This window comes from Bos mutus, chromosome 18 (assembly GCF_027580195.1).
Source record: "Bos mutus isolate GX-2022 chromosome 18, NWIPB_WYAK_1.1, whole genome shotgun sequence".
Lineage (NCBI taxonomy): Eukaryota > Metazoa > Chordata > Mammalia > Artiodactyla > Bovidae > Bos > Bos mutus.
Genome location: NC_091634.1, coordinates 27,484,163 through 27,499,140, shown reverse-complemented (window position 1 = coordinate 27,499,140; position 14,978 = coordinate 27,484,163). Strand labels below are relative to the sequence as shown.

Below are 14,978 nucleotides of genomic sequence, written 5' to 3'. Positions count from 1 at the left end.
CCTGGTAGGCTGCCGTCTATGGGGTAGCACAGAGTCAAACACGACTGAAGCAACTTAGCAGCAGCAGCAGACCCATTTCTGAGGGACGTAAGCACCTCCCAAAGGTCCCACTTACAAATACCATCATATCTAACATTAGGATTTCCACACATGAGTTTTGGAGAGGACACAAAGATTTAGACCATAGCAGCTGTAAAGATAATTCTAAGCACAGCTGAGGTTTTTTTTGTCACTTAAATATATTGCTTTACATTTACCTACATTAAAGCTTTAGATGACATTCTTGAAGCTTAAAGATAAGATGTATGAGGTAAGGTCTTAGAGAAAGTGAATTAGATTATTACAAGTGCTAGAAGAAAAAGAAGCTAAGAATTGAAGTGTAAATCAGCTTTGTTTTCAGTATAAAGTTCCTAAGTATACCAGGAGCTTTTTGGAGTGACAGGCTGAAAAAAATACAAAATGCAAATATGCCAGAGATGTCTGGTAATTTTTCTCAAAAAGTTTGCCTTTTTTTTATGCCTGAGTCCTCAAGTATACATGAGATAACGGGAATAATTTGATTTCTAGAAAAAGGGGTCACATGTAAATTTTCCAAATATTTCACCATTTCTAGAATAGTTAATCACATAAGGCAAGTACCTAAGACTAGGTATCAGAAAACTTGGGTCCTGGTCCTGAGAAATCAAATTATCCCTTTTCTTCACGTCTGTACCCAAGCAGTTAAATGTTGTTGGAGGAAAATCACACACTGGGCCAATTGGTTTAACTTTAAACTCATGGTCAGGACTTCCTTGGCAAGTCCAGTGGTTAAGAGTTCCCACTTCCACTGCAGAGGGTGTGGGTTTGATCCCTCTTAGGGAACTGAGATCCTGAATGCTATGTGACCAAAATAATAATAATGAACTCATGACCGCAAACTTCAAATGGGTACCAATACCACTAAGGCAGTCCCACTAGGAAAACTGCAAGCTTGTTTTACCTCTCCCCTGCATCTGCATCCATCTTCACCCTTGTTACTCTAATTTCCACAGTGGAAGCATCCTGTTCCTATCCAGGGTCAAACCTCCCAGTTTCCTTATATTCTTTCATGAATTTCACCCTGATTTAAGTCAAACAAGGGAATTTCCTGGCAGTCCAGTGGTTAAGACTCAGCGCTTTCACTCCTGTGGGTCTGGGTTCGATCCTGTAAGATCCTGCAAGCCCTGCAGTGTGGCCAAAAGAAAAAAAAAAGTCAAGCAAGACTTTGTTCTCCTGTAGCACTCCCAATGACAAATAAACATGCTATAATCCTTTCATCTTGTCATCCTCCCTTGACCCCATATCCTTCCACATTTATCCCTGAATTTCTTTGCTCCCTTTGTGGCTAAACTTCATGTTGCTTATGTGTGCTGTCTCTATTTCCTTACTTTCCCGATCATGCTTCAACCCATTCTGCAGCCTGCTCAGTCGCTTCAGCTGTGTAGGACTCTTTGCAACCCTATGGACTGTAGCTGGTTATGCTCCTCTGTCCATGGGATCCTCCAGGCAAGAACACTGGAGTGGGTTGCCATTTCCTTCTCAGGTCAACCCATTCTAGTCAGGTCCACATCTCTGATTAACCAACATAAATCAAGCCAAACTCACCAGTGATAATCACCAGTGACTTACAAGGTAGCCAATTCAATATAGCTATGTTTCTGGCCCAAGATGACCTCTCAGCAGCACTAAACACAATTGACCATTCCTCTCCTACCTGAATCCTTCTCTGCCCTCGGATTCCAAATTTAACACTCAGTGGATTTCCTTCTGTCTTCCTGGCTGTTCCCTCTCAAATCTCCTTCTCCATTACGCTATCTTAAATGCTGGGGTGCCTAGGATTTGGCCGTGGAACTTCTCTTCACTCTTTCCTTCAAGTCAGAGGTCATACAAACTGACAGGGCTTGTGTGTGGCTTAATCAGCTTATGCACTTTTAAAACATCTGATACAGTTGCCCACACCTGGAGATTTTACAGTAAAAAAACAAACAAACCCAGATTTCCTTTAAAAAGAAAAAACAAAATAGGTGTCAGTATTGGGCTAACATTTTCATAATGGAACAATCAGCTCAATGGAGCAGCAGCTGTTCACTTGACGCTGGGTCCGTTTGCTCCCCCTTGATCTAAGGTAACGGAATTAAAGATACAGTCCTGAACCAGATTCTCGTAAGTATCAAAGGTTCTCCTCCTGAGCCACCAGAACATCTTCCAGTCAGTCTTCAGGAAACTTTATTGCTGGTTGGGTAGAAGAGTCTGCAGGTGCATCCTTGGGAGGGGGAGGGGCGACCGCACAGCGAGGGGCTTAAGGACTCCGCCTACAGAGAGCTTAACAGTTCTTAGGCAAAAACAAGAAACTTACATTTTCAAATACACAATTACACTGCGCCAAATAGAGAACATCCTTTTGGCAAAAGACTGGTACGATCGTTCGTGTAAAAGCATTAAGTCTGGCCTTCCGCTGGCCTCTCCCGGCCGAAGTGGCCTGGGCACACCAGGAGAAAGCCCTCTTCTCTCACACCCAGTATTAGGAAGCCCTCTTGTAGGGCATAGAGATCCCCAGGACAGCCCTGCCTGTCTTGGCTCGCGGGGTAAGGATTGTTTCCGAGGACTTGGGAGTGAGAGGGGACCCGCCCGGCCTTACCCGTGGCGGGCTGCCGTGCGGCTCTCGGAGGGCGGGTCCGGCCCGTCGAGGGCGGAGACTAGGGCGGGGCTCCGCCCAAGAACCGCCTCAGCCCCACGGCCTAGTCCCGCGCGCGCTTCCTCCAGACACCCTCCCCCCGCCCCACGTCCGCCCTTTCGGATTGAGGGCGGGAGACTGCAGCTAAGCAGGTCAACTGGGCCGGGATCCTGGGCCGCCCAGAAGGGACTGCCTCCGCCCAGGAAGCCCCACCCAGCGGGAGCCCGGACGTCGGGCTCCCTAAGAACCCACGCGCGATCAGTTGAGGGCGCGTGCGGCGTGACGCGACCCGCAGCGCGTCCCGTGACGCCATCGCGCCCGCTTTTGAAAGTTGGCGCCCGGGGCCGCCTCCCATGCTGCCCTGCGCCAACCCCTCCCCTCACCTTTCCTCCCCCGCCCTTCACTCGTCGCCCGGCCGGCCCCCCCACCCGTCCCTTCCCTTATCAGCACCCGCGGCCCCGGCAGCGCCGACGCAGGCGCACTGCACCGCGCCGCCGCCATTTTGTGTCCGAGCCTGTGGAGCGATTAAACCGTGCGCGGAGCTGCTTCTTTGGCGGCAGCGGCGGCGGCGGAAGCCGGTGCGGGTGCGCGGAGCTGGCTGGGGACGCCGGGTGGCCGGAGCGGTGGAGCGGCGGCGGAGCGAGCGCTGCGGGGGGTGTGGCGCGGAGGTAAGGGGGCCCCGGGTGGAGGAGGTTTCGCGGGCCGCCTCTAGGTGTCACGATGGGGCCGCTCCGGTCGGCGCTGGCTGCAGCCCGGCGCCAGCGCCGCCGCCGGGGGGTGTTTGTCTCCCTCTACCGTCCCTGCTGCGGCGCGGCCGCCGCCATTGCCCGTCCCCGCCGCGGCCGGGCCGGGCCCCCTCCCCCCCCAACCCGCCCGCTAGGCCTCCCTCCTACGGCGCGCTAGGCCTCCGGCGGTGGCAGCTACAGAGGCCCGCGCGCTGGCGACTCCATTTTCCTTCCTTTGTCTCTGCCCTCGAGGCCGGCTCTTGGCCCGGCCGCGGCCCGCCCTCTGCCCTCCACCCCTCCCGCGGCGGGTGGCCTCAGCCGAGAGGCGATCTCTATGCCCCGTTTTCCGCGACCCTCTCGCTCAAGGGTCCAGACACAGCCACCGCGCGCGCAGTCGAGTCTCCGTGCGGTATGGGTGTCAGGTCCTTGCCGACGCCTCTCCGGCTGCCCATCCTCCAGCCTGCCCGGTCCCCGGAACCTACCCGGCGGCCTGGCGAGCGTCTCCCGCCGCCCGGCTGCTCCGCGGTCGCTCCCAGTCCGCGCGTCGCCGCCGCTGGTCTCCGTCTCCACCGAGTGGCGCAGGCGGCGCTGCTGCGGCTGCGAGTAGAGGGACCCCAGAGCTGCCGAGAGCTCCCTCTGCAAGGCTGGCTGAGCTGCTCGCGCCTCGACGCCGCCTGAGCGGGCGGGGGGACGCGCGCTCGCCGCCCCCGCCGGGCCCCACTGCGCCCCCAAACTAGCGCCGGGCTCTTTGCGTGATCCGACCGATGCGGTCCCGCACGCCGGGCGGAAAGGACACAAGTTCCCCAACAAGTAGTTTTTTTCTCGAGCTAGGGTCGGATTCTCGTTGCATTGATAGCAGCCTGACTTCATGCACTAAGAGATCGCAAAGGGATCAAGACTTAATTTAATTCTGATCTCAGTGACGTGACAAATTCCTGAATTCGGGATTATGGGTTGGCTAAATTGATTGAGGCAACTCTTTGAGTTTCTGTCTCGCTTTGAAACTTCCTGACGATGACTTACTACTGTACTTAGTACCTGATGCTTCAGGGCTAGGCGAAGGCAGTTCTGTCGCGGGATTGTGCAACCCGATCTAAAGCGCCAGTAGGGCAGAATGAATTTGTTCTTGACTCCACTGGTAATTTGCCCATATGCTGAAATATGAGGGTTGGTGTTGTAATTGAATCCTGGGTCACTAGTTGCAGTTGGTTTATAAATATCTACGCCTAATGTAACTACTCTAGTAGCTGACTTCCTGTAGCTTTGAGTTCAGCAGTAAGTAAACATTCGCATATGAAGCGTCTTCCTGCTTTCTTTGAGTTTAGATCAACTATAAAAGTTAAAATTCCAGGTTCCCCTTAGGCAGTAAAAGAAGTTAAACAGGGCATGTATGTTAAATTCACTATGTCTTTAAGCCCTCTTGCATCATTAAAAAGCTTCCTGTTGAATTGCCAGGTTCCCCCCCTCCCCCAATATGCTAGCTAGTACCTTAATACAATATCATGCAGCAGTTGCTTTGGAGAGAGGAAAGAAAGTCTTGATTAACTGACGGGCAGGGAGTGGGGAAGGAGAGCAGGGAGGCTATGTTAAATTCATAAGAACATTAAAATAGCCTGGTGCTAAGCGAAATTGACCGATCTACTGTGTGTAATCTCTGTAGAATTTTGCGGCAACTGCCTCCATAGGGGAATCTTTTCAACATTACTTTTTTGAACCCTATAAAATGTTCCTTCTCCCTCTCCAAAATAAGATTGCACTAAGTAACTGTATGCAGCAGTGTTGATGGAGGGTCAGTCTTGAGAATAGAACCACACTTAACTGCCTAATACATTAGTCCATTTGTGTAGTTTTTGGCATTCTAGTAATTTTCGGTTTTGCTTTCCTTTTGAAACTGTGGATGGCAGGTGGCATGTTTTACTTAAAATAAGCTCCACACGGGATAAATCCAGCAGGTCTGTGATTGAGTCAGCAGGAAAGCTTGTTTTCCCAGGTTAGCATTGTGCTCCATAGACCATATTTTGCTTCTTGATTTCAGTTGCGCTATATAGAGTCACCAGCTTCTTGGTTTTACACATCATTTATTTTGTTCTAAAGGTATAGCTCTTGTCCACAGGGTTGCTATCCTTTGAGATTTCCTATATGCCAGGATTCATACTTTGTTGTTTATTTGATTTTGTGCTGTTTTTTTTTTTTTTTTTTCCCATGCCATGAGGCATGCAAGGATCTTAGTTATATCTTTTAACCCATGTCCCCTGCAGTGGGAGTGAGGAGTCTTAACCGTTGGACTGCTGGAAGTCTCCTTTGTTTTTATTGGAAAACGAAGTCTACAGAGAGAATAAATTGAGGACCTAAGATTACCCAAAGAAACGTATTGCTAGTATGGGAAAGATTACAATAGGAATGCTTACCTGCATAGGAAAATACTGCTTATTTAAGAGTAGCTGTAAAAGTTATCCTTAATATGCATTAAAGTCCTAAGAGCTTTAGGATTTTGCTTTAAAGAACATACAAAAATGAGGGCTGCCCACCAAGGACTTCTCTGAGTGGCTTGGGGAGTTCCTTACGAGTGGCAGAAGCCACCTGTGGCTGACTAGGGTTCTGAGAAATCCTGTGGCAGAGCTTTTCGGAGTGGTGCCTGCTGGCAGAATGTATCTCGGGAGACTGGTTTTTTGCTTGAGGGATGCTACTGGCATCAAATCCACTCCACATTATTTACTTTATAGGCTCTATGTCATTTTTTAAAACCAGATACCTAGCTGACCATCTGTCTAACTTATTTATCTATCTTGGTTTCAGATGACTAGAAATGCTTTTGCAAAAAATTAGGTCCCTCTTCAAACAAGTAAGATTTATCATGATTTAATGCATTGAGAAAGAACATACAGGTTTAGAAAGAATAGTAATACGTAACATTGAGGTACATGGTTCACAAATGTGTGAATTAGGCACACCGTATTTATTGTTTTAAACGTCCCCAAGCTTTCTCTAGTTGCTGTGTTCAGCTCTTCCCTGGCTGTACCTTTGCATTTTCTCAGTGTTTAGTATTTAAATGCAAAGATGTGGCTATTGAATATAGACTGCTAATATATACCCCAAGAATAATGGGTTTTTTCCTCAGTTGATCTTATTTTTAGTCACCCTTCCAATTTTTAGGGGCATAAAATTTCATACCTTTTGAGGCACCTTGGTGACAATATATGAATCCAATATAAAAGTGTTTCTTGGATTAAATACACTAATTATCTACTTATGTTGTTATAAATTGCCTTTTTTTTTTTTTCAGCAGCGAAGACTTCTTTAGCTTCATCTGATAAAGTATCATAATAGTTTTATGAGATGAATTCCTCTTAATTGTACCTCATATGCCAGTTTCTTTGGAAATGGTTAAATTTAGCTCTTTGATTTAAGAGTAATGTCCATCCCCGCCCCTGCCATGGAGTTAAGTACCACTCTACCATTGCCTGAAGCTTGACAGTCCATTTATTTGTTTTTAGAGACAGAATTGTTAAGTAGCAATTTGACTTTAAAAAAGTATTTTGTTATTTGTCTAAGAAAAGGTATTTCATTGCTGTGCTTTTAGGACTGTTGAAGGTCAGTGAAAGCTCCCTCCATAGTTATCTTATTACACTGAAAAATATAGTCTTGAGGTTTAAACTAACAATCAGTAAAACCACTACTTTAATAATAGTAATGTGACAGTTTAGCAAGTATACTGTTTTTTCCCAATTTTATCTGTCTTCCTCTTGCTTTCATTTTGCTTTTCATACTATGTCTGTATTTGTGTGTATTTGGTGTCCATAAAATGATGTGTGCTTCTGTTTCAGAATGATTACAGACCTGGGTCCAAAGAACAAGATGCAGTAGCGGACAGATTGCTGACCAGAGGCTTGAGAGCTGAGTTCTGTTTTCCCTGCTCAAACTGACTTTGCAGCCACGGAGAGGTAAATGCTATTTCCACTTCTTGGTCTTACATATAGGAGTAATAAAACCTTTCTGGGGTTGGAGGATTTGCTGGATCATTCTTAAGTATAGGAGATATAGGACAGTGGATAATTGAGAGCATTTAAGCTTTATATTCAAGGAATACTCCATTTGAAACTCTCTTTGCACTGCCATACACTAGCTGGCTGACACTGGGTAGATTACTTAACCTTTCTACTCCTACAGTTGTTATTTGTGAGAATAACACCAGTTAATGAGGTTATTATCAGAGTTATGCAAATTTGTATAAAGCATTAAGTACCATTCTGAGTATGTACGTAGGAAGACCCCAGGATGCTCAGAGGTTAAAGCATCTGCCTCCAATGCGGGTTTGATCCCTGGGTCGGGAAGATCCCCTGGAGAAGGAAATGGTAACCCATTCCAGTATTCTTGCCTGGAAAATCCCATGGACGGAGAAGCCTGGTAGGCTATAGTCCATGGGGTCGCAAAGAGTCGGACACGACTGAGGGACTTCACCCACTCATTCTGTAGAAACCCTTGAACTATAGATTTTGACTCTTGACAAATGACCTCAAAAGTCCATGGCCTGTGGCAGTTTGTAGTTTTGGTGAGGAACAGATGGAATCCTGTGCTTGAAGAAGCTGATATCCTAGGTAAAAATTGTCTCACTAAATTTGAGTTAACCTAGCTAATGACCCATGTTTATATTGTAGTGTTACAGTCCTTATAAATAATTTTTTTGGGAAACATTTGCAAGGGTCACTTATAATTTACTTTACAATTTCTGCTGTTAAATATAATGAACAGTAAAGGATACTTGAAACAGGCTTCTCATAAATGTCAGTGTCTACTAGACTTGGGATCTCATTAACAATAAAGAAGGGTTCTGGGTGTGAAAAATCTCTCTTCTCAGGCTACTGGGAAGAAGATCTTTTTAATCCCTAGAAAATGTGAAAATAGTTTAATTGCATTTGTGTAATGGTGAAAAGAGTGTAGAGGTGAGAATTACAAATGCCGAGATTAGATAAGCTTATATGAATGAATCATCTAAGTGACTACTAAGTTTTTTCTTACAAGCTATGCTTGGAGCACACAGAGAGGAGGAAGGAAACAGGAGTGAAAGCTGTTCTTCTAATCAGTTTTCTGTATGGGCAGCTTGGTACCTCGTAGATGGGATGGACAAGCTCTATGTGCTAGTGTTCTATTGCTCCAGAAATAACTTGTGTCCTGCACGTTCTTTAGTGTTGACAGGTAGTGCATACTAATGAGCTGCTTGAAAAGAGAAACAATACTGATATGAAAAGCTATACAGAAAACTAGCCTTAAGAGTTTGGGGAATGGGGTTATAAGAACATTTTGATCACTTTTAAGTATTATGGCTAGTTTAATTATTTAGATCCCTGGTTCTCAAACTGGGATATGAATACCCTTAGGGTACAAAGTGGTATGATTCCGGGGTACTTGAAGCCACAAGATAAACATGACTCATCTTCTTGGAGCTTCAGTTGTGCTCACTGAGGGGGCGGTGAGTTAAGTAATTTAACAGGTAAGTAATTATAAATACTTTTACATTAAAACAAATATATACTTTAAGAGAAGAATGTGAACTCTTTGACTATCTAAGATAACAAACAAATGGGGCATGAGTGCCTGGAGCGGGAAACCCTGTTTGTAGTGAAAACATTTGAGAAGCAGTACTTTTGAGCTATGTAACAGCGTTACCATCCAGCTCCTTACTTTGTCCCCTGTAGCATCTACTGTAGAATATAGAAGTTAAACTGTATTAAATGGAGCTTGTTTGCTTGTATGCACATTCCTATATGTGCCCAGCATGCCCAACAGTTTTGTGCATTCTGGTTGACAATTCTAGATGGCTGGACCAGGTCATGAAGACCATTCCGATGATATAAGAATTACGATTTAAAAGAAAAGCAGCAATGAGCAAAATCAGGTCTGAAACCATAAATTTTATAAAACAATTTTGAAAATATATTAACTCCAACATAGTCATTTTTACTGATTTTTACTGATTTTTGGCCCTCCCCCCAGGTTACTTAGAGTCATAATAAAAATGGCTAAATTCTAAGCTGTGGACATTATGACTCCTAATTATTCAAAAGCATCTATTCTTAACAGTTTTGTGTGTTTTACAGTTTCTAAGTATTGTTACTGGTATTGTTCTTAATGTAAATGGCACTTAAAAATTATATTTTCTCTATTGATGATGCCTGCTCTTTGAATATAGGTTTTATATTTGAACTTGAATGGTTCTACATATACTGAAGTGTGACTTTCTCTGCAATGATATAAATTGGATCAACCCAGATATTTAGATGTGTCTAAATATCTGTAGTGTTTATTTATTGAACACTCGTAATGTGCTTATTCCATTCTTTGAACACTTATACCTTTCTGCTTTGTGCCAGGCATGTATTAGGTACTGGGGATTTCAAGAAGAATAAGAAAAAGATCCTTTTCCTGAGGAGCTTAAGTAGAATATAGGGCAAGAGATCTATAAATGTGTTGTTGGTGCTGGGATAAAAGTGTGTTCAGTGTGCAGGGAGGGATGGTCAGTTACAGAAGTTAATGAAAGATGTTAGGATAGGCTTTCTGCAGGAGAGACCTTGATCTAAGTGTATCAGGAAATACAAAAGAAGCATAAAATTAGATTTTAATCTTACTAGGGTACCAAGGCTTAACCAGCATGCAGCTTAATAGCTGTATGGCCTTGGGCAAGTTCATTAAGGGTGAATTCTTTGTCCCTTCCTTTCCCTATGACTTATCTACTTTATTGGAGGCTTTTGACAGTTAAATGAAGGGGGAAATATATACAGTTGACCCTTGAACAATGTGAGCTTGAACTGCTGGGTCCACTTATATGTGGATTTTTTTCCCATAGTAAATAACTGCAACTACAAATAACTACAGTTGACTGAATCCACTGATGAGGGAACGGTATATATGGAGGGGTAACTATAGATTATATTGAATTTTAAACTGTGTGGAGGGTCAGTACACTGAAACCCCCATTCATTGAGTCAGCTATATATTTGTAACTAACTATAATGTGCTACACAGAGGTAAAGCAGGGATCTTTAGACTTTAGCAGTAGTTGGTCATTGTATATATTTTACATTAAATTGACTACTGATGACTACCAGACAAGAGAAGACTCTTGAGAGTCCCTTGGACTGCAAGGAGATCCAACCAGTCCATCCTAAAGGAGATCAGTCCTGGGTGTTCACTGGACTGATGTTGAAGCTGAAACTCCAATACTTTGGCCACCTGATGCGAAGAGCTGACTCATTTGAAAAGACTGATACTGGGAGGAGAAGGGGACAACAGAGGATGAGATGGTTGGATGGCATCACCGACTCAATGGACATGAGTTTGGGTAAACTCCGGGAGTTGGTGAAGGACATGGAGGCCTGGCCTGCTGTGGTTCATGGGGTTGCAAAGGGTTGGACACGACTGAACGACTAAACTGAACTGAACCACTTACGTGGGACTTATCAAAAAATTAATTAGAAAATAAACAGAGCAGTAGACAAATGGATAAATAAACAGGACCAAATTCCATGTTGGGAGTGATGTTTGACAAAGGCTGAAAAAAGCTGATTGGAAAGATTATTAACTAGCAAAGTGCTTATGAGAAGTTTGGGCGGTTTTTGAGTTGTGTTTTGTTTTAATATAGTACATGGTGAGGGGAAGAGTAGGCAGGGATGTAATGCAATGTGATAAGTATAGTTAACACTGCTGTATGTTACATATGAAACTTAAAGAGTATGAATGTTTGCTAAACTTCTCTGGGAAATCCATATATCATGAAATATTATATGTAAGTCAAATCTTACACTTTATACCTCAAACTTACATAGTGCTATATAAGAAGGAGATGGCAACCCACTCCTGTGTTCTTGCCTAGGAAGTCCCATGAACAGAGGATCCTGGTGGGCTACAGTCAATAGGGTTGCTAAAGAGTCGGACACAACTTAGCAACTAAACAACAACAAACGGCAGATACATCAATTATATCTAAATAAAACTGGGAGGAAAAAATTACGGAAAATAAATTGTTATGGAGGAAAAGTAAAGAAAAACCCAGACAGTAATAACCTGTAGACTATAGGTTATATTATATGTGTGTGTGTGTATATATATACATATATATATATAATATAACCTGGTACATAGCAAGAGCTCAATAAGTAATTGTTTGGATGAATGAATGCCCAGGGTAAAAGACTAAATGGATAGGCATCAAAACAAACTGCAAAATAAACTGGTAGTGTGAGGGTGGTTAGGTTTGGTTTTCTGTAGTTTTATCACAGTTATTTTATAATGCAAATAGGTTTTTTTTTTCCCCCTCAGAGTTAACCAAAATTTGGGAGTAGCAGCATTCAATAATAGGGAAATTAATTAAATTATGATACACCTCCTCTGTATCTGCAGATTCAACTAGCTGCAATAAAGCATGACCGCTGTCTTGTGCCATTGTACATAAGGGATTTGAGCATCCACAGACCTGGGTATCTGGCCAGAGACTGGGGTGGGGATGGTGTGCTGGAACCAATTCCCTGTGGATACCCAGGGACAACTGTAATAGAATGTCATGCAACTGTTTTATTATGTATAGAAATATATTGAAATGGAGAGGGATTTGAGACACTACATAAAGCAAATTGTCAAATAGTGTGCACAGTGCAACAACAATGCACAGTGTGATCTCATGTAAGAGTAAATATGTGTATAAATTGGGAGGAGAATATGGATATAAACCAGCATGTTTATGTAAAACGTATAAGTTTATATATTCTTACTTATCAGAATTTTTTTATCTGTATTTCATAATCTTTAAAGGGAAAAAGGAATAGGAAAGTAGCACTGAAGCTTTCTGATAAATATAATGAAGTAATAAAAAGTAGTTTTTGCCTAGTAAAGGTAGGCTCCAGAGCCTTGCTGTAACAGTTGCAGAAGTGCAGGCAGGAGTGGGGCGCTGGCAGCCATGTATCTGTCCAAGTTTTAGAGTGAATTGAGGTTGCAGTGGCAGTTCTTAAAATTTTCCTCTCAAATTGGATCTTAAATTTGTTTTGTATCATTCAAGTAATGTTTAGTTTCATTCTTTGATAGAGTAATAATGATATACCAGCTTCCCCAACAAGGAAGAAGGAGATAGAGTCCTGAAATGTCCTAGTTTAGTGAGGGCCTTTGAAGAAAAGAGCAGATAGGTATCTTGATGCTTTGTGTGCAGTGGAGAGGGAGAAGGGGGATTATGCCCTGACTTAGAGCAACCTTTCCAGTTTAAAACTTTACCCTAATGGACATGAGGGCAGAGCCAGACTAGTAGACTGAATCTTATATATCACTTTTTTGCCTGATACAGGAATTCCTCTTTAAATTTCCTGGACTTCAGATGTAAAGCCACTCAGAATGGTATACGTTTATTATTAATTATTAGCCATTTCCATCTAAAGAGGTTTCAGAGACTTCAGCCTGATGGCTCGGTTATAGAAAAGGGGACTGCAAAGATCGAGAACCGACTGTTGTACAGCTTCACTATATGTAGTTGTTAAAATTTTCTGACTTTTTTTTTTTTTTTTTTTTTTAGCTGAGACATGGTGATATTTGTTCCCTTCTTAGCTTTGAGAATGAATCTAATTGATAACCTAGAAGTCTAGCATTTAAAGCCAGGTGAGATTTTAAGTCACTATACAGTTCTTAGGGCTTCCCTGACTAGCTCAGTTGGTAAAGAATCTTCCTGCAATACGGGAGACCCCGGTTCAATTCCTGGGTCAGGAAGATTCGCTGAACAAAGGATAGGCTACCCAGTCCAGTATTCTTGGGCTTCGCTTGTGGCTCAGCTGGGAAAGACTCTCCAGTATTCTTGGGCTTCCCTTGTGGCTCAGCTGGGAAAGAATCCGCCTGCAATGTAGGAGACCTGGGTTCGATCCCTGGATTGGAAAGATCCCCTGGAGAAGGGAAAGGCTGCCCACTCTGGTATTCTGGTCTGGAGAATTCCGTGGACTATATAGTCCATGGGGTTGCGAAGAGTTGGACACGGCTGAGAGACTTTCACTTTCATACAGTTCGCTCATAATACAGATAACAACCCTAAGAGGGAAAGTGATTTACCCAAGGTCATGAATGTAGGACAAGTACATCTGCCTTTTTTTTTATTCTTCAGACTGACTCTGAATATTCTCTGGGTTTCATGGAATATCCTGCTGCATTTGGTTCTCTAACTAATGTACTTGATGTATGTACATTTGGTTTTTTAGATCTCTTTTAAGAGAAACACATCAGTGTATGTCACTAGAAAAATAAATTTTAAGAGACTACCTTACTGCTCTCTAGTGTTGTACACCTGTGCACTGGCATACCTTAAGTTTTCAGTGTATATTTGTCAGAATTTTTAAAAATATTTCCCCAAACCTTCAAGTTTGTTCAATGTGCAGTGTATCACTAGGCTCTGGTGTTGTTAATATTAAAGTTTGTTATCTAATACCAGGGGTGTTAGGATTTTAAGCTCATTCATCTCTTTCTTTATAATCCAGGACTTTTTTAGAATCCTTCAGTTTATTTCTCTGTGATAAGAACAGACTGTCCTTGGAGACAAATATTTGTCTGTCTGTTTTGCTTTTTGGCTGCACTGTGCAGCATGCAGGATCCTCATTCTCTGAAAGTGAAAGTGTTAGTGGCTCAGTCGTGTCCGACTCTGTGCAACCCCATGGACTGTATAGCCCACCAGGCTTCTCTGTCCATGGGATTCTCCAGGCAAGAATACTGGAGTGGGTTGCCATGCCCTTTTCCAGGGGATCATCCCAATCCATGTATCAAACCTGGGCCTCCCACATTGCAGGCAGATTCTTTACCATCTGAGCCACCAGGGAAGCGCCCCGCCCTGGTTCCCTGACCAGGAATCAAACCTGCACCTTCTATAGTGGAGCTTGGAGTCCCAACCCCTGGACCACCAGGGAAGTTCAGCATCTCTATTTTAGTATAGCTCAGTTGGACCACTGAAAGTTCAGAATTATTTCAGCCCACTGCTTTTTTAACTCTAGTATAACAAAACTGTCACATATTGTAAAGTATGCAAGATACTATATACATTCACAGATTATGATACAGAGCTGTAGTAATAGAGGACCCACTAATTGTTTTTAGCATTTCTATTTTATTTGTGTCTTACAGCTTTCTACTTGTTTAATTTTTTGTTGTTGTTATAGGTATATTTTGAAACTATAAAGTAATAGTGACTTTGTTTTCTGTTGCAAGTAAATTTTATCTTTTAGTACATTCTTTTTATTTCTGGCTTCCTGGTAGACAAGGCCTTTGATCCTTCTCCTTCTATTTCTTGTTTTCCTCTGTTTGTTTCCATATTTCTCAGGAGTAACCAAGTTAGCAGATTACTTCTTTTTATAACCTAATAGTAGTTCAAAGTAGCATTTTGTTTCTTTTATTGTTTAAACTTCTCTCTCTGTTCCTATAGGTATATATGTATATATCCTTTTTCTGTTTTTTAGATTTCTTTTATTCTGTTGGATAGCACTTTACTATTCATATTTTGTGTTATACTGTTTAGTCACTAAAGATATCTTATTTTTTCAGGTAACTTTCTT

General features: G+C 43.0%; 1 protein-coding gene across 6 annotated transcripts in view; it reads left to right on the top strand.

The window, feature by feature from the left end:
* Positions 1-3,208: 3,208 nt before the first annotated feature.
* Positions 3,209-14,978, top strand: part of CTCF (CCCTC-binding factor) — a 45,714-nt gene continuing 33,944 nt past the window's right edge. Inside the window, exons 1-3 of one of the 6 annotated variants that reach the window (XM_070388211.1) lie at positions 3,209-3,360; positions 7,242-7,358; positions 8,793-8,905. The gene's annotated coding sequence lies outside the window, so the exon portion shown is untranslated. Of the gene's footprint in view, positions 3,361-5,388; positions 5,408-7,241; positions 7,359-8,792; positions 8,906-9,289; positions 9,311-14,978 lie in introns of those variants that run through there. The other 5 variants (XM_070388206.1, XM_070388208.1, XM_070388207.1 and 2 more) reach the window with 5 other exon arrangements.